A 16,771-nucleotide genomic window follows, 5' to 3' on the forward strand; every position below is an offset into this window, starting at 1 on the left:
GAGGGATTCACGGAGGGGAGCCGCCCTGGTGGAGCGATGGGAGGAGTGGATAATTCTGGCAGCCGCATTTATGATGGACTGCAGTGGGGCTATTCGGGTCTTAGGGAGTCCAGACAGAAGGGCATTGCAGTAGTCGAGGCGGGAAATTATGAGGGCATGGATGAGGAGTTTGGTGGTGGCAGGGGTCAGGAAAGGGCAAATCTTACAGATGTTACGAAGGTGGAAGTTGCAGGACTTTGTGAGGTTTTGGATGTGGGGAGTGAAGGAGAGTGCGGAGTCCAGGGTGACACCCAGACAGCGGGCTTGAGAGGTAGGGTGAATAGTAGTGTGGTTAACAGTGACTTGCACATCTGGGAGGTCCAGGGATGACCGGGGTGGGAAGATCATAAATTCCGTTTTGTCTAGATTTAGTTTTAGGAACCTAGCGGACATCCAGGAGGAGATGGCAGATAGGCAGGAGGAGACCTTGTCCATGGTAGTGGTGGATATGTCAGGGGTGTGGAGATAGATTTGGGTGTCATCTGCATACAGATGATAGTTAAAACCCATGGAGGAGATAACCTTGCCAATGGAGGATGTGTATAGGGAGAACAGTAGGGGGCCAAGGACCGAGCCTTGGGGGACTCCCACTGAGAGGTGGTTGGGGGTGGACGAGGACTCATTGAAGGAGGTCGTGAAGGAGCGGTTGGAGAGGTAGGATGAAAGCCAGGTCAGGGCGAGATCGTGAATGCCCATGGATTGGAGGGACTGGAGGAGTAGGGGATGATCTACTGTATCAAAAGCTGCTGAAAGGTCAAGGAGGAGGAGAATGGTGTATTTACCTTCAGCTTTAGCTAAGGCAAGGTCATTGACCACTTTGGTGAGAGCCGTTTCGGTTGAGTGGGCAGGCCGAAATCCAGATTGCAGTGGGTCTAGTAGTGAGTTGGCATTGAGGTACTGGGTCAGGCGTTTGTGAACCAGACGCTAAAGGAGTTTTGAGGCGAAGGGGAGGAGGGAGATCGGGCGGTAGTTGGAGGGTAGCGAGGGGTCGAGGGAGGGTTTCTTGAGCAGAGGCAGTACAGTGGCCTGCTTGAAGTCTGAGGGGAAGGTGCCTGTGGATAGGGAGAGGTTAAACATGGTAGTGAGGACTGGGGCCAGATCCGTGAAGTGAGGCTGAAGTAGATCAGAAGGGATAGGGTCAAGGGGGGAGGTAGTGGTATGGGAAGTCTGCAGTAGGTGGTTGACCTCCTCAGTGGTAGTAGGAGTGAAGGAGGTGAGGGGAGGATAGGGTGGAGAAGGAGTAGGTTGTGAGCAGGTGGGAGGTGAAGATTGAAGATTGGATATTTCCTGACGGATGGAGACTATTTTGTTGGTGAAGTGGGTGGCTAAATCTGTGGCAGAGAGGGAGGAAACAGAAGGTGGGGGGGGGGGGTGGGTTTAAGCAGGGAGTTGAAGGTGCTAAAAAGACGCCGGGGATTGGAAGCTTGTGCTCCGATGAGCTTGGTAAAGTATTCCTGCTTCGCATGAGCAAGGGCAGTGTGGAACTGCTGCAGGTTATGTATGTCATGAGGGTATATTGCTGTTAATTTTGCAAATAAAATCTTGTGATTAGTGATATATTATTAATAATCACTAAAGGGGAAAAATACACCTTTATTTCCAGATAAAATATTGTTGCCATAAATTGTACTAGGGACACAATTTAATTGTAATAACCAGGACAAATGGGCAAATAAAATGTGTGGGTTTTATGTATTGAACCACATTTTATTTTAAAGCTGTAATGGCTGAAAACTAAAAAATAATGATTTTTCTTCTTTTTTTCTTATTATTTTCTTTAAAATGCATATAAAATAATTCTTAGCAAAAAGTCTCACACAAAGAAAGCCTAAATTGCGTCAAAAAGAACATTATATAGATTATTTCGGTGTGATAAGGAACAATAAAGTTATCGGTGAATGAATGGGAGGAGCGTTGAAGTGTGAAAATTGTTTTGGTTTTCAAGGGTAAAAACCTGTGATCCTGAAGTCGTTAAAGTAAATATGTAAATTTAAAAGAAAAAAATGTCAGTAGGGTGAAGCCTCCGGATGATCCAGAGGCTTTACCAATCCTCCGCAACCCCTGATGTCTAAAGCTATCCAATTGTGTGTAGGTCCATAAACTCAACACAACTCGACATTTTTACCTGGCTTGTACAGTTTTACTTTTAATGCAAGTGTTCCATTTTTTATAAAGAAAGGCAAATAGTCCTTAAAGTGAAACCTAAGTAGAAATAAAGGGATGAGATAAACAATTGTATCTATCCTCCCATTTCTAAGAATTACGTTTAGATATTTATTTATGCTATGTTTAGCTCATTGAAACAGTTTGTCCCTGTGTCTCAGAGTGCTCAAATATATGAACTCTTGACCTTTTTTTATCTATCCTCTCCTGACAGAAAACTGGGCTTCTGAGAGCAAAGTATTTTATGACTGTAATTCCATATCAGTGAGGAGAAAAACTCTTAGCTGTATAGCTGAATATTAACTCTTTTAGATTTCAGAAAAAGAAGAAAAGCATCACAGCATTAGCATATTTATTTGTGCGCTTGGCACTGTACATACACATGTCAATCTCATCATGTCAAGCCTCATCTTAAGCCTCATACGCAAATTTAAGCAAACTTGACCGAGACAATTGCACTGGGCTGTCTTGGCCGGGAATCTAACATGTATACAGCTGCCCCAAGACATAATGGATTGAGTTAACCCATGCTGCAGGACTCCACTCACTCAATGGCTTCCCGACGTCACCCTTCTCCTCTCCACTTAACAGTACATGCTCCTCAGCTTTCCCTAAACACCCTAAAAATCGATGAATGATTGTTAAGGGTGAAATTGTTTGAGTGCATGTAAGTAGCCTTAGGCTATGTGCATCTGAGAACTGTCAGGAAGTACTGTATACAACTTCTGAATCCTGCCCACTGGTCCGTCTTAGCCAGGGGCGTAGCAATAGGGGGTGCAGAGGTAGCAACCGCATCGGGGCCCTTGGGTCAGAGGGGCCCCAAAGGGCCCTCCCTCAACTGCAGTATATGCTCTCTATTGTTCCTGTGCTCATAAATAATCACTTCTATAGATACTTTGAATAGTGGTAATCATTAACAAGCTGTTCCCCATCCTCTTCTTGCACCTCTGACACTGTAGTTGCCATTTGCAGGTTTTGGTGCGCCGTGTCATTGTTATGTGTAGAGTGCTTGGGGGGCCCCAAAAAACTTGCATTAGGGCCCACAGCTCCTTAGCTACGCCACTGGTCTTAGCTTATTATCATTTAGGAAGATTTGTTGAATTGTGTTTTTCCACTTTGTTATTTCAATATGGATTGCAAAATAAAATTATAATCTTCCTGCAAAACAGAATAGAAATAGGGTCAGAAACCCCTGGGGATACTTGGGTTGATTTTAGGTGGTATTTGGAACAGTCATTTTCATGCTATTAAAGTGAGTTTTGTGGGTTATTAAAATGCATGTATAAGTATTTTTAGTTTAGTTTTACTGTGGGGCCAAGTGGAGGAAGAGGTCACTGTGGATGCTGGGGGAAGGAGAAGTCACAGTGGGTGCTGCTGTCAGGGAGACAGCATCATTCTCCCACACAGCTGAGGGAATGGCCACACTAAGATTCCTGTCCAATCACTCCAAAGTGTCGCATGGGTGGCGGAGCTTATTATGATCAGGGCGGAGCTTCCTCTGCGCAGCCAAAGGGGCTATTTTATTGAAAATTTTCCCCCTCTGCACAAGCCTGCACAACCCTGGTTTCTAGCATAAATGAATGTTTGAAAAGCAATTAAATGGAAATAATGAATATGCCTAACATTTATACTGTATGTGTCAAGGGGTAATTGAGATGGTCTTGTTAACAGTAGGGGGTACTCCACAGACATCATCTTTCATCAAGTAGTTCAAGCTGTAGTGATGTTAAGTAGTGTTGGGCGAACAGTGTTCGCCACTGTTCGGGTTCTGCAGAACATCACCCTGTTCGGGTGATGTTCGAGTTCGGCCGAACACCTGACGGTGCTCGGCCAAACCGTTCGGCCATATGGCCGAACTAAGAGCGCATGGCCGAACGTTCCCCGAACGTTCGGCTAGCGCTGTGATTGGCCGAACGGGTCACGTGGTTCGGACCCGAACGCGCTCTGATTGGCCGAACTGTCACGTGGTTCGGGTAAATAAATACCCGAACCACGTCATATCTCCGCCATTTGTCTGTGGGTTTAGCTTTGGGTAGGCAGGCAGGGTAGTTCGCGCTCCAGCCACGCTAGCCAGGGTCCCCCCTGTCATTGTGTCACTGCTGGGAACAGTAGTACACCGCTTGCTCAGCCACACTATATAGCATTCTGTTTACTGCCACTCTGTGTACCTCGCTCAGCCACACTATATAGCATTCTGTTTACTGCCACTCTGTGTCTGCTGGGAATAGTAGTACACCGCTTGCTCAGCCACACTATATAGCATTCTGTTTACTGCCACTCTGTGTACCTCGCTCAGCCACACTATATAGCATTCTGTTTACTGCCACTCTGTGTCTGCTGGGAATAGTGGTACACCGCTCGCTCAGCCACACTATATAGCATTCTGTTCACTGTTCTGTGTCTGCTTGGAATAGTGGTACACCGCTCGCTCAGCCACACTATATAGCATTCTGTTTACTGTTCTGTGTCTGCTGGGAATAGTGGTACACCGCTCGCTCAGCCACACTATATAGCATTCTGTTTACTGTTCTGTGTCTGCTGGGAATAGTGGTACACCGCTCGCTCAGCCACACTATATAGCATTCTGTTCACTGTTCTGTGTCTGCTGGGAATAGTGGTACACCGCTCGCTCAGCCACACTATATAGCATTCTGTTCACTGTTCTGTGTCTGCTGGGAATAGTGGTACACCGCTCGCTCAGCCACACTATATAGCATTCTGTTTACTGTTCTGTGTCTGCTGGGAATAGTGGTACACCGCTCGCTCATCCACACTATATAGCATTCTGTTCACTGTTCTGTGTCTGCTGGGAATAGTGGTACACCGCTCGCTCAGCCACACTATATAGCATTCTGTTCACTGTTCTGTGTCTGCTGGGAATAGTGGTACACCGCTCGCTCAGCCACACTATATAGCATTCTGTTCACTGTTCTGTGTCTGCTGGGAATAGTGGTACACCGCTCGCTCAGCCACACTATATAGCATTCTGTTTACTGTTCTGTGTCTGCTGGGAATAGTGGTACACCGCTCGCTCAGCCACACTATATAGCATTCTGTTTACTGTTCTGTGTCTGCTGGGAATAGTGGTACACCGCTCGCTCAGCCACACTATATAGCATTCTGTTTACTGTTCTGTGTCTGCTGGGAACAGTAGTACACCGCTCGCTCAGCCAGAGTATATAGCATTGTGTTTACTGCCACTCTGTGTACACCGCTCAGCCAGACTATATACCATTGTTTACTGACACTCTGTGTACACCGCTCAGCCAGACTATATACCATTGTTTACTGACACTCTGTGTACACCGCTCAGCCAGACTATATACCATTGTTTACTGACACTCTGTGTACACCGCTCAGCCAGACTATATACCATTGTTTACTGACACTCTGTGTACACCGCTCAGCCAGACTATATACCATTGTTTACTGACACTCTGTGTACACCGCTCAGCCAGACTATATACCATTGTTTACTGCCACTCTGATTCTGCTGGGAACAGTAGTACACCGCTCGCTCAGCCAGACTATATACCATTGTTTACTGACACTCTGTGTACACCGCTCAGCCAGACTATATACCATTGTTTACTGCCACTCTGATTCTGCTGGGAACAGTAGTACACCGCTCGCTCAGCCAGACTATATACCATTGTTTACTGACACTATATAGCAGACTATATAGCATTGTGTGTACACCGCTCAGCCAGACTATATACCATTGTTTACTGACACTCTGTGTACACCGCTCAGCCAGACTATATACCATTGTTTACTGCCACTCTGATTCTGCTGGGAACAGTAGTACACCGCTCGCTCAGCCAGACTATATACCATTGTTTACTGACACTCTGTGTACACCGCTCAGCCAGACTATATACCATTGTTTACTGCCACTCTGATTCTGCTGGGAACAGTAGTACACCGCTCGCTCAGCCAGACTATATAGCATTGTGTTTACTGCCACTCTGTGTACACCGCTCAGCCACACTATATAGCATTGCGTACTCTGCCAGTCAGTGTGTATATTGCTGGGATCAGTAATACTCCACTCACCGTCAACCACTATATGAGCTCAACATGAGTTCCCCAGAGACCTCCGCTGTGAGCAGCACTCCCAACAACAGCAACAGCCAACGCCCCACGCAAGCTATAACATCCACCCCAGCAGCCAGTGGTCAGCAGCAGCCCTCCCCGGAGGAGAACGTTGTGTCCATCAGTCTGTCGCCAGAGCGATTAATGAGGGCTGCCATTGAGGAGATGATGGGGCCTGATGTGGAGGAGGAGGTCTGGCTCAGGCCAGCATCCCAAGTTAATGTTGAGGACGATGAGGGGTCTGTGTCTGGGGATGTTGGGGTGGCAGAGGTGGTGGGTGGGTCAGACTCAGGAGAAGAGTTGTATGATGAGGATGATGATCGGGACCATCTGTATGTGCCTCAGAGTCCGATCCCGGAAAACATGTTGTATCGTGTGTTTAGGTACTAAAATCTGCGTTCCCTCCCAGTAGTGTTGGGCGAACAGTGTTTGCCACTGTTCGGGTTCTGCAGAACATCACCCTGTTCGGGGTGACTATATAGCAGACTATATAGCATTGTGTTTAATGCCACTCTGTGTACACGGCTCAGCCACACTATATAGCATTGTGTTTACTTCCACTCTGTGTCTGCTGGGAACAGTAGTACACCGCTCACCCGCCACTGTATAGCATTGTGCTCTGTGTCACTGCTGACAATAGTGGTACACCGCTCACCCACCACTGTATAGCATTTCTGTACTGCCACTGTACTGCTGCCAGTCAGCGTGTACTTTAAGGATAAGTGAAATGAGGAAGAAATCCGGTGAAAGAGGGAGGGGCAAGGGAAGAGGTGTTTCCCCTGACGGTTCACGTACAGGCCACAGGGGAGCACCCAAGAAAACCCACTCAATACTGCCCATGTTGTCCAGGACAACAACCCTCACAGATCCAAAAGAACAGGACCAGATAATTACTTGGATGACCTCTCAAGCGTCCAGCAGTGGGTTAAGCAGCACCAGCACATCACGCACGAGGTCCGAGTCCTCAGCCAGTTAAAGTCTGGGCTTTCTTTGAAGACTGCACTGAGGATGTTACCATGGCGATTTGCAAGGTGTGCAAGACCCGCCTGAGCAGGGGGAAAAGTATTAACAACCTCTCCACCACCAGCATGAGCCGCCACATTCTATCCAAACATCCCACTCTGTGGGCAAACGCGGCAGGACAGGGTACCACCAGAAACACTGCCTCCCTTGGGTTCACCAGACTCACCACCAGACCCGCCTCAGCAGCAGCAGTAGCCCAGCCATTGCGTGGTTCACAACATTCACAAACATCAGACGATGCTGACACTGTCACTTTCCGGACTAGTGCTCTTGAGGTCTCCCAGTGTTCATCAAACACAACAACCAACAGCCCTTCGGTGTGCAGCGCTACGGTTGAGTTGTCTGTCTCTGAGATGTTTGAGCACAAGAGGAAATTGCCAGCAAATGACCCCCGGGCCGTGGCAGTAACAGCCAGCCAGCATAGCCAAGCTTCTGGCCTGCGAAATGCTGCCATATCGAGTGGTGGAGACAAACAGCTTCAAGGGCATGATGTCAGTGGCCATCCCACGTTACGTGGTTCCCAGCCGCTACCACTTTGCGCGCTCTGCAGTGCCTGAGTTGCATGAGCACGTGGTCAGCTAAATAACCCGAAGCTTGAAGAATGCCGTTGCCTGCAAGGTTCACCTCACCACTGACACCTGGACGAGTGCGTTCGGCCAGGGTCGATACATCTCCCTTACCGCGCACTGGGTGAACCTTGTGGAGCCTGGCAGCGATTCCTCACCTGCTACGGCGCGGGTGTTGCCCACGCCGCAAACAGCTGGATAACAACAGCAGCACCTACCTCTCTGACTCCTTCTCCTCCAACGCATCTCAAAGCTGTACCTCATCCGGAAATGCTAACCCAGCACCAGCAGCAGTAGGATCGTGGAAGCAGTGCAGCACAGCTGTTGGCATGCGTCAGCAAGCGTTGCTGAAGCTGATCTGCCTTGGGGATAAGCAGCACACAGGGGAGGAAATTTGGAGGGGAATAAAGGAACAGACGGATTTGTGGCTGGCACCGCTGGACCTGAAACCGGGCATGAAGCTAGACACCTGGCACGAACTGGCAATGTACGCAATAGAGGTGCTGGCTTGCCCGGCAGCCAGCGTTATGTCGGAACGCTGTTTCAGTGCTGCCGGAGGCATCATCACAGATCGGCGTATCCGCCTCTCCACAGAAAATGCAGACCGTCTGACTCAAATTAAAATGAATCAATCCTGGATTGGAAACGACTACGCAACACTCCTGGACCCCAACCAAGTAACATGACCGATGAACATCTGGGATGGTTTAGCGTTTCCGGTCCCTGTTTATTGAACCTCTCATCTGTATTACATTTATGACTGCATGGCGGCAAAAAGCATTGCTGCTATATCCGCACGCTTTTTGTCCTCATGCAAGGCCTGGGTTGTTGTGTCTCACAAAGCGTGGCCTTCTCCTCCTGCGCCTCCTCCTGTTCCATCACGTGTGCTGCTGCTGCTGCTGCTGCTGCTGGGTTACCGTTGCCGGTCCCTGTTTATGGAACCTCTTATCTTTATTACATTTATGACTACATGGCGGTACAAAGCATGCTATCCGCACGCTTTTTGTCCTCATGCAAGGCCTGGGTTGTTGTGTCTCACAAAGCGTGGCCTTCTCCTCCTGCGCCTCCTCCTGTTCCATCACGTGTGCTGCTGCTGCTGCTGCTGCTGCTGGGTTACCGTTGCCGGTCCCTGTTTATGGAACCTCTTATCTTTATTACATTTATGACTACATGGCGGTACAAAGCATGCTATCCGCACGCTTTTTGTCCTCATGCAAGGCCTGGGTTGTTGTGTCTCACAAAGCGTGGCCTTCTCCTCCTGCGCCTCCTCCTGTTCCATCACGTGTGCTGCTGCTGCTGCTGCTGCTGCTGGGTTACCGTTGCCGGTCCCTGTTTATGGAACCTCTTATCTTTATTACATTTATGACTACATGGCGGTACAAAGCATGCTATCCGCACGCTTTTTGTCCTCATGCAAGGCCTGGGTTGTTGTGTCTCACAAAGCGTGGCCTTCTCCTCCTGCGCCTCCTCCTGTTCCATCACGTGTGCTGCTGCTGGGTTAGCGTTGCCGCGTGGTCCCTGTTTATTGAACCACTTATCTTTATTACATTTATGACTGCATGGTGGTACAAAGCATGCTATCCGCACGCTTCTTGTCCTCATGCAAGGCCTGGGTTGTTGTGTCTCAAAGCGTGGCCTTCTCCTCCTGCGCCACCCTCCTCCTGTTCCATCACGTGTGCTGCTGCTGGGTTAGCATTACCGGTCCCTTTTCCTGGAACCTCTTATATGTATTACATTTATGACTGCATGCCGACAAAAAGCATGTTACCTGTGCAAAGAAAACAGACATTTCCCGCATTTAAAAGACAGTTTTCCCTTTGAAACTTTAAAATCGATTTTCTCAAAAACTATAAGCTCTTTTTGCTAATTTTTTTTTCCTCTTGTACCCACTCCCAAGGTGCACATACCCTGTAAATTTGGGGTATGTAGCATGTAAGGAGGCTTTACAAACCACAAAAGTTCGGGTCCCCATTGACTTCCATTATGTTCGGAGTTCGGGTCGAACACCCGAACATCGCGGCCATGTTCGGCCTGTTCGGCCCGAACCCGAACATCTAGATGTTCGCCCAACACTAATGTTAAGATACACTCCATAAGAGAGCAGACCATGCATGAGTATTCAACATGCATCACATTCAGCACCTACAATATATAAAAAGCTTTAAACAAACCAGTAAGGTTAAAACAAAAAGTTACATCCATACGTCAGTAGGGGGAAGCCTCTGGATAATCCAAAAGCTTCCCCCAAAGTCTACAAACCCTCTGCTGCTGGACAGGAACTGTTTTCTCTCCCCTCTGTGTAGCCACAAGGAGCTGTTAATGCATAGAGAAAAAGACTGTGCACAAGCGGCTCCATGCTGCTGCACAGTCACGGGACATTTCCTGCACCTGTGCAGTGTGGGCACAATCATACATGAAGAGGAGTGTGGGTGCAAGCAATGCTCGACATTAATGTCAAAGAGTGTCTAGAGGTTCCTAATGCAGCCCAAGAGGGGAAGCAGCCTCCTTCTACTGAGGTAAGTATCTAACGTTTTGTGGGGGTGGAGCTGCAGGTGCCCTTTAACTACTTAAAGGGGTTCTTTCGCGAAAAAAGTAGGCAGTTAAAAAATGTGACAGATGACAGGTTTTGGGCCAGTCCATCTTTTTAAGGGGGATTCTCAGGGCTTTCTTTGTTTTCAACAGCATTTCCTGAACAACAGTTTAACTGCCAAAGTAGCAAGATACCAGCCGGCCTCCCTAATCACTTGCACACTATTATGTCAGTTAGATTTTGCAACTGTTGTTCAGGAAATGCTGTTGAAAACAAAGAAAGCCCTGAGAATCCCCCTTAAAAAGATGGACTGGCCCAAAACCTGTCATCTGTCACATTTTTTAACTGCCTACTTTTTTTTCGCGAAATAACTCCTTTAACCCTCCTGGCGGTTTGCAAAAAATCCGCCAGGGGGCAGCAAATCTTTTTTTTTAATTTTTTTTTTTTTCATGTAGCGAGACAAAGTCTCGCTACATGATAGCCGCTGCTCAGCGGCATCCCCCCAGCCCCTCCGATCGCCTCCGGCGATCGGAGATCAGGAGATCCCGTTCAAAGAACGGGATCTCCTGGAGGGCTTCCCCCGTCGCCATGGCGACGGGCGGCATGACGTCACCGACGTCATCGACGTCGTGACGTCATTGGGAGTCCCGGCCTACCCCTTAGCGCTGCCTGGCACTGATTGGCCAGGCAGCGTACGGGGTCTGGGGGGGGGGGGGTGGCGCGGCGAGCGGATTAGACTGCACACGCAGCTAGCAAAGTGCTAGCTGCGTGTTGCAAACCAAAAACTGTGCAAATCGGCCCAGCAGGGCCTGAGAAATCCCCCTGCGCGGCATAGCCCGTGCTCAGCACGGGCTTACCGCCAGGGAGGTTAAGGACTGAGGTGATTGAAATCTATGCTCTGTTGTGGTGGTTACCTGGCTGGCAGGGTGTAGATTTCAATCACCGCCGCAGCGCGCATCCGCCATTTTCGTCGCTCCCCGTCGAGCTCGCCGCTGAAGTCCTTAAGGTGGCAGACACCGCTGGTACTTAAATGGTTAAGATGCGCAGATTACAAAGGAAAATAAATGCTTAGAATTGTGTAAATAATTGACAACCAGGGGTTTTTTTTTAAGTTCACAGGTGTGCGTGTGCATGTGCGTGTGCATGTGAGTGTGTGTGTGGGTAATAATGGAACACCAAATCACATCTGCACATCCATTAAACTATCATTTACAGTACAAGCAAATGTAATAAAAACAAGAAATGGCTCAAGAGCTAGATTAACCATCGCAGTCATCTGTTAAGAAATACAGGAGATCTTTACATCTGGTGGTCTTTTAATTGGCAATTACCTGAGCACCTTGCTGTTAATGGCTGCAAGCACTGTAATTGTGCATGTCAATGAAGTCTTTATCCCATATAATAAAACCCCTGTGTCTCTACGTCTTCCTGTGTCCCTGTGTCCACACTTCCAGACATGACAGTTTGCTGTCTATGATCCTCATTGCATTGTGGGAAATAACAGTTTTTATCAACTGCCAAACAAGCAACATCTCCCTGTGTGCATATACTTCGGACAGCGGTGGGGGACAGGCGAGCAGGGCGAGTCTGCGAGTGCATTGTGGTGGAGGGGGGTAGCAGCATGACCTAGCACCAGGTTTTTTAACGGACTGGCCTTTTTACTAGTTTTAAATAAATACATAGCCTCTGTTATACTGAAATGTCATAATAAAAGGAGCAAGGTATAATGTATCCCTCGCTCTATGACATTTTATTATCGTAAGACTATTCTCTAAATCTGAAATAATTTTATTAATAAGAAAAACATAATTTTTACTTACCAATACAACCCAGGTCTAGGTTTATAACCTTACCTGAAATAACAACTCTTCATAGAGAACACACTTAAAGGGAACCTAACCTGAGAAGGGTATGGATTTTTCCTTTTAAAATAATGCCAGTTGCCTGACTCTCCTGCTGATCCTATATCACTAATACTTTCAGCTGCAGACCCTGAACAAGCATGCAGATAAGGTGCTCTGTCTGAAGTCAGACTGGATTAGCTGCATGCTTGTTTCAGGTTTGTGATTCAGGTACTACTGCAGTCAAAGAGATCAGCAGGGCTGCCAGGCAACTGGTATTGTTTAAAAGGAAAGATCCATATACTTCTTAGTTTAGGTTCCCTTTAAAGTGGGATAAAACTCTGACATAACATTCAATAAAAACAGGTTTTCCTACCTTTATTACCCTTACACATAATATTTGCTTTTGTGCACAAGAAATATTGTCTGTTTACAAATTACAAATTCCCAAAGTACAGTTTATCTGCTCTGAAAGCTGCCATTGCATTTTCTTTGCATAGCTGCTGTATTTATATATTACAAATTTTTTCCTTTACATTGTAAGCCTTTGGCAGGGTCTCACCACCTTATATGTGTCCTTCTTAATATTGCAACCTACCAATGACACTCTTCCCAGTAGTGTCACTAGGGGGTGCAGTAGGTGCGGACCGCACCAGGTGTCACTAGCATAGGGCATAGCATTTCAGGCTAAGGGAGGGTGGAGTAGGTTATGAAATATATACCAGGCTAGTGTCTGATGTACTTCTCCCTCCTGCTGTACTCCGCTTGGGGCTGCTCCTTGTTGAGCTTTTCTGCTCAACTGGTCAAAACTACCTCTGTCCCATGGGGATTTCACACCCACAGACTGGCAACTGTCAATAACATATTTTACTGCCAATGACACATTAGATCCAAAGCTTTGTACACATGTACATAGGTTGTCGTACTATATAACCTAGTGTGTGTACAGCAGTCCCCTTGCCTTGCCTGCTCTGTCATGTACCAGTCTCAGCCAGGCCTCCTCCCCCTCCATAGCAACAGGCTAGTGAGGCCCTTGTATAGCCTCAGCCCCAATCCTGTCTCCCGAGGGATTTAGTCTCGATCCCTACCAAGGGACTTTACTCGTATGTGAGTACCCAGCTTAAAGAAACCTGATGTAATCTGAAACAAACAAAAAAAACGTAGATACTCATCAAGAAGAAGGAGGGCTCTGTATCCCATAGAACATTCCTAGTCCTCTCTGTGGGAGACATTTATCAAGAGTGTCTGAGACAAAATATTAGTAGGTATTTAGAAATCCGTGCAGAGTGGTCTCAGACATCCTAAAACATCAATTGCGGTTGCTGAGATAACCAATACATCTGCTGTATTGCATCCTTGCCCAGCACTGGAAGGGTTAAGCACAGAACAGCTAAACAGGACACCTGGCAGCAGAGGAGAGGAGCACTTTACTAATCATGTCTAGCCTGCACTGCAGAACTGCTATTAAGCACTTCTTAATCTGTGGCAGTTTAGGGAAGGATTTGCACTTTTCTTAACTGTAGTGCAGCTCTAGAAATCCACGTTAAACTGCTGCTAATAAGTAGGATTTAAAGTGAATGGGAGCCGCATTTAAAAAAATTAGACAGATACTTACCCAAGGAGAGGGAAGGCTCTGGGTCCTATAGAGCCTTCCGGCTCCTCTCCCTGTCCCCTCGTTCCAGTGCTGGCTCGCCCGGAAGCAGTATTTGACTAAATTAGTCAAATACTGCTTTACCCGGCCGGAGGAGGCTTCAGAAGTCTTCAGGGAGCCAAGTGCTCCTGAAGAACGGCGGCTCTGTACTGCGCCTGCGCAAGCACGCTCTCTTGCACACTCACGCCTGTGCAGTATGGAGCCGCACGTCTTCGGGAGGACACGGCTCCCGAAGACTTCCAAATACCCTTTGAATTGAAACGGGGGGGGGGGGGGGGGCTGGAGCCAGCACAGGATAGAGAGCACCGAGAGAGGAGACGGAAGGCTCTATACAACCCAGAGCCTTCTCTCTCCTTAGGTAGGTATTTGCTTCATTTTTTTAAAAATGCGGTTCCCATCCACTTTAACCTCCTGGGCGATAATCCCGAGCTTAGCTCGGGGTATGTCCCGCAGGAGGATTTCTCAGGCCCTGGAGGGCCGATTTGCATAATTTTTTTTTTGTTACACGCAGCTAGCACTTTGCTAGCTGCGTGCAACTTCCGCTCGCCGCCGCTCGCCGCCGATCCACCGCTACCCGCCGTGCCGCGCAGCCCCCCCCCCAGACCCCTTGCGCAGCCTGGCCAATCAGTGCCAGAAAGCGCTGAGGGATGGATCGGGACTCCCTTTGATGTCACGACGTCGATGACGTCGGTGATGTCATCGCGAGCGCCGCCATGGCAACGGGGGAAGCCAAGCAGGAGATCCCGTTCTAAACGGAATCTCCTGCTTGCGCTGATCGCCGGAGGCAATCGGAGGGGGTGGGGGGATGCCGCTGCACAGCCTAGTGCTAGCTATATGATTTAAAAAAAAAAAATTTAAAAATGTGCTGCGCCATCTCCTGGGCGATGTAATTGTATCGCCCAGAGGGTTAAGAAGTTTCTTATTATCATGCAGAACAGTTCCTCTGCTGGTTAGGACTGTTTAAGAAGAAAAAACTGTCAGTAATGCTTTGATAAATCTGGCCCTATTGCTCATCATTCCCTCGCTTTTCCTTTTCACAATTTGGAGTCTTTAGAAGGCTTTGGAAGCATTCACATTCCTGAGGGCTTCCAAACACGGGCACATCCATACTGCGCAACCGAAGACTTGAATGTGGGAAGTACAGATCCACTCATCTTTGGAAGTTCTATATCAGTACATATAAGGTGCAATGTTGAAACTTCAAATGGGGTTCCCCCCCTGTGTATAGTGACTCACCAGATGTTGCGGCCAGCCAGGCCCGTTATCGCTTCTAGGGTATATGGCCACCCTACTGCCTTCTCTGGCAACCACCGTCACCTCCGCTCAGGGTGGAGCTATGGAGTGACGAACAAACCACGTGACGCGAGCTGGACGCGGCTGGGCGTTACACGCTGCACTTTGAAGTTGCGCAGCAGCCATTTTAGGTGATGGAGAGCGGCAGGATCACTAATTTTACATTCACCCCACGCAGAGCTTTACTCATCTTGTGATCCCTAATAATGACCTGATGGTCACAGTAATTGTAATTAGCTTGGGAACACGTTGTTTTTAAAGAGACACTGAAGCGGAAAAAAAATTATGATATTATAATTTGTATGTGTAGTACAGCTAAGAAATAAAACATTCAGATCAGATACATCAGTCTAATTGTTTCCAGTACAGGAAGAGTTAAGAAACTCCAGTTGTTATCTCTATGCAAAAAAGCCATTAAGCTGTACGACTTTCAAAGTCGTGGAGAGGGCTGTCTTCTGACTTTTATTATCTCAACTGTCTGTTTTCTTTTTCTCTGCCAGAGGAGAGGTCATTAGTTCACAGACTGCTTTGAAAGAATCATTTTGAATGCTGAGTGTTGTGTAATCTGCACATATTAGAGAATGATGCAATGTTAGAAAAAACACTATATACCTGAAAATAAAAATATAAGAATATTTTCCTTGCTGCTAATCTTCTAGTAATTATTCATAGTACGCAACCAATTCATTATATCATTTTTTTTTTTTCGCTTCAGTGTCTCTTTAAAGGTGTATGTCACCATTTTTTAATAAAGCTTTTTGAAATACTTTTTTGTGATGGATGCTTTATCTTAATACCCACAGAGGATACGGAGGTGACGGTGGCTGCCAGAGAAGGCAGTGGGGTGGCCATATACCCCAGAGGCGATAATGAGCCCGGCTGGCCACAACATCAGGTGAGTGACTATACGTGGGTGGGGGGGGGGGGAACCCCATTTGAAGTTTCAACATTGCACCTTGTATGGACTGATATAGAGCACTGCCATTCTCTGCTGCATAGATCTATCAAGATATAACACATATCTAAGTGGAACGCACCATCAGAGACCTATGGTGTTTTCAGTCCATGAACTGTGTATATGAGAATTTAGTATTGTTGATATCCCATTGAGCGCTGTATACTGCGATTTGAATGTTTGCATCTAGAAGTACTTGAGGACACGAGTACTTCAGAAAGGCTGCCCAAGGTGGGCTGAAGATGTATTCAATCTGCAGGTGGAATAAGTTCAATGGAGGAACTGCTGGGGAACGAGGGGACAGAGGGACAACCAAGAAGGCTCTATGGGATCCTCTTAATATTAAGGATTCCAGGCATCTCCTGAACCGCTTGGAGAATGTAAACTGGTTGCCCACTTATAGATGGATGAAACTAGACATCACATCTTTATACACTAATATAGCACATCCAATAGGACTCTCAGCCATTGAATGCTTTCTCACCTAAGACTGTTGCCCAACCCTCAAAATATCTTTTTATTTGAAGCCACCAAATTCATACCATTACCATACCATTATTTCTTCACGTTCATGGATAAGATTTATTTACAGATCCAAGGGGTGGCGATGGACTC

At 47.3% G+C, this 16,771-nt stretch overlaps 2 protein-coding genes across 6 annotated transcripts in view; one reads left to right on the forward strand and one right to left on the reverse strand.

The window, feature by feature from the left end:
- LOC137536528 (synaptotagmin-15-like) overlaps positions 1-16,771 on the reverse strand; it is a 373,040-nt gene that overhangs the window by 65,667 nt on the left and 290,602 nt on the right. The window lies entirely within an intron of this gene.
- Positions 11,936-16,771, forward strand: part of LOC137536527 (GRIN2-like protein) — a 310,455-nt gene continuing 305,619 nt past the window's right edge. For 4 of the 5 annotated variants that reach the window (XR_011024575.1, XR_011024574.1, XR_011024576.1 and 1 more), the window contains exons 1-2: positions 11,946-12,052; positions 16,005-16,096. The gene's annotated coding sequence lies outside the window, so the exon portion shown is untranslated. Of the gene's footprint in view, positions 12,053-16,004; positions 16,097-16,771 lie in introns of all 5 variants that reach the window. The other variant, XM_068258743.1, reaches the window with a different exon arrangement.

The sequence above is a fragment of the Hyperolius riggenbachi genome, chromosome 10 (genome assembly GCF_040937935.1).
Source record: "Hyperolius riggenbachi isolate aHypRig1 chromosome 10, aHypRig1.pri, whole genome shotgun sequence".
NCBI lineage: Eukaryota > Metazoa > Chordata > Amphibia > Anura > Hyperoliidae > Hyperolius > Hyperolius riggenbachi.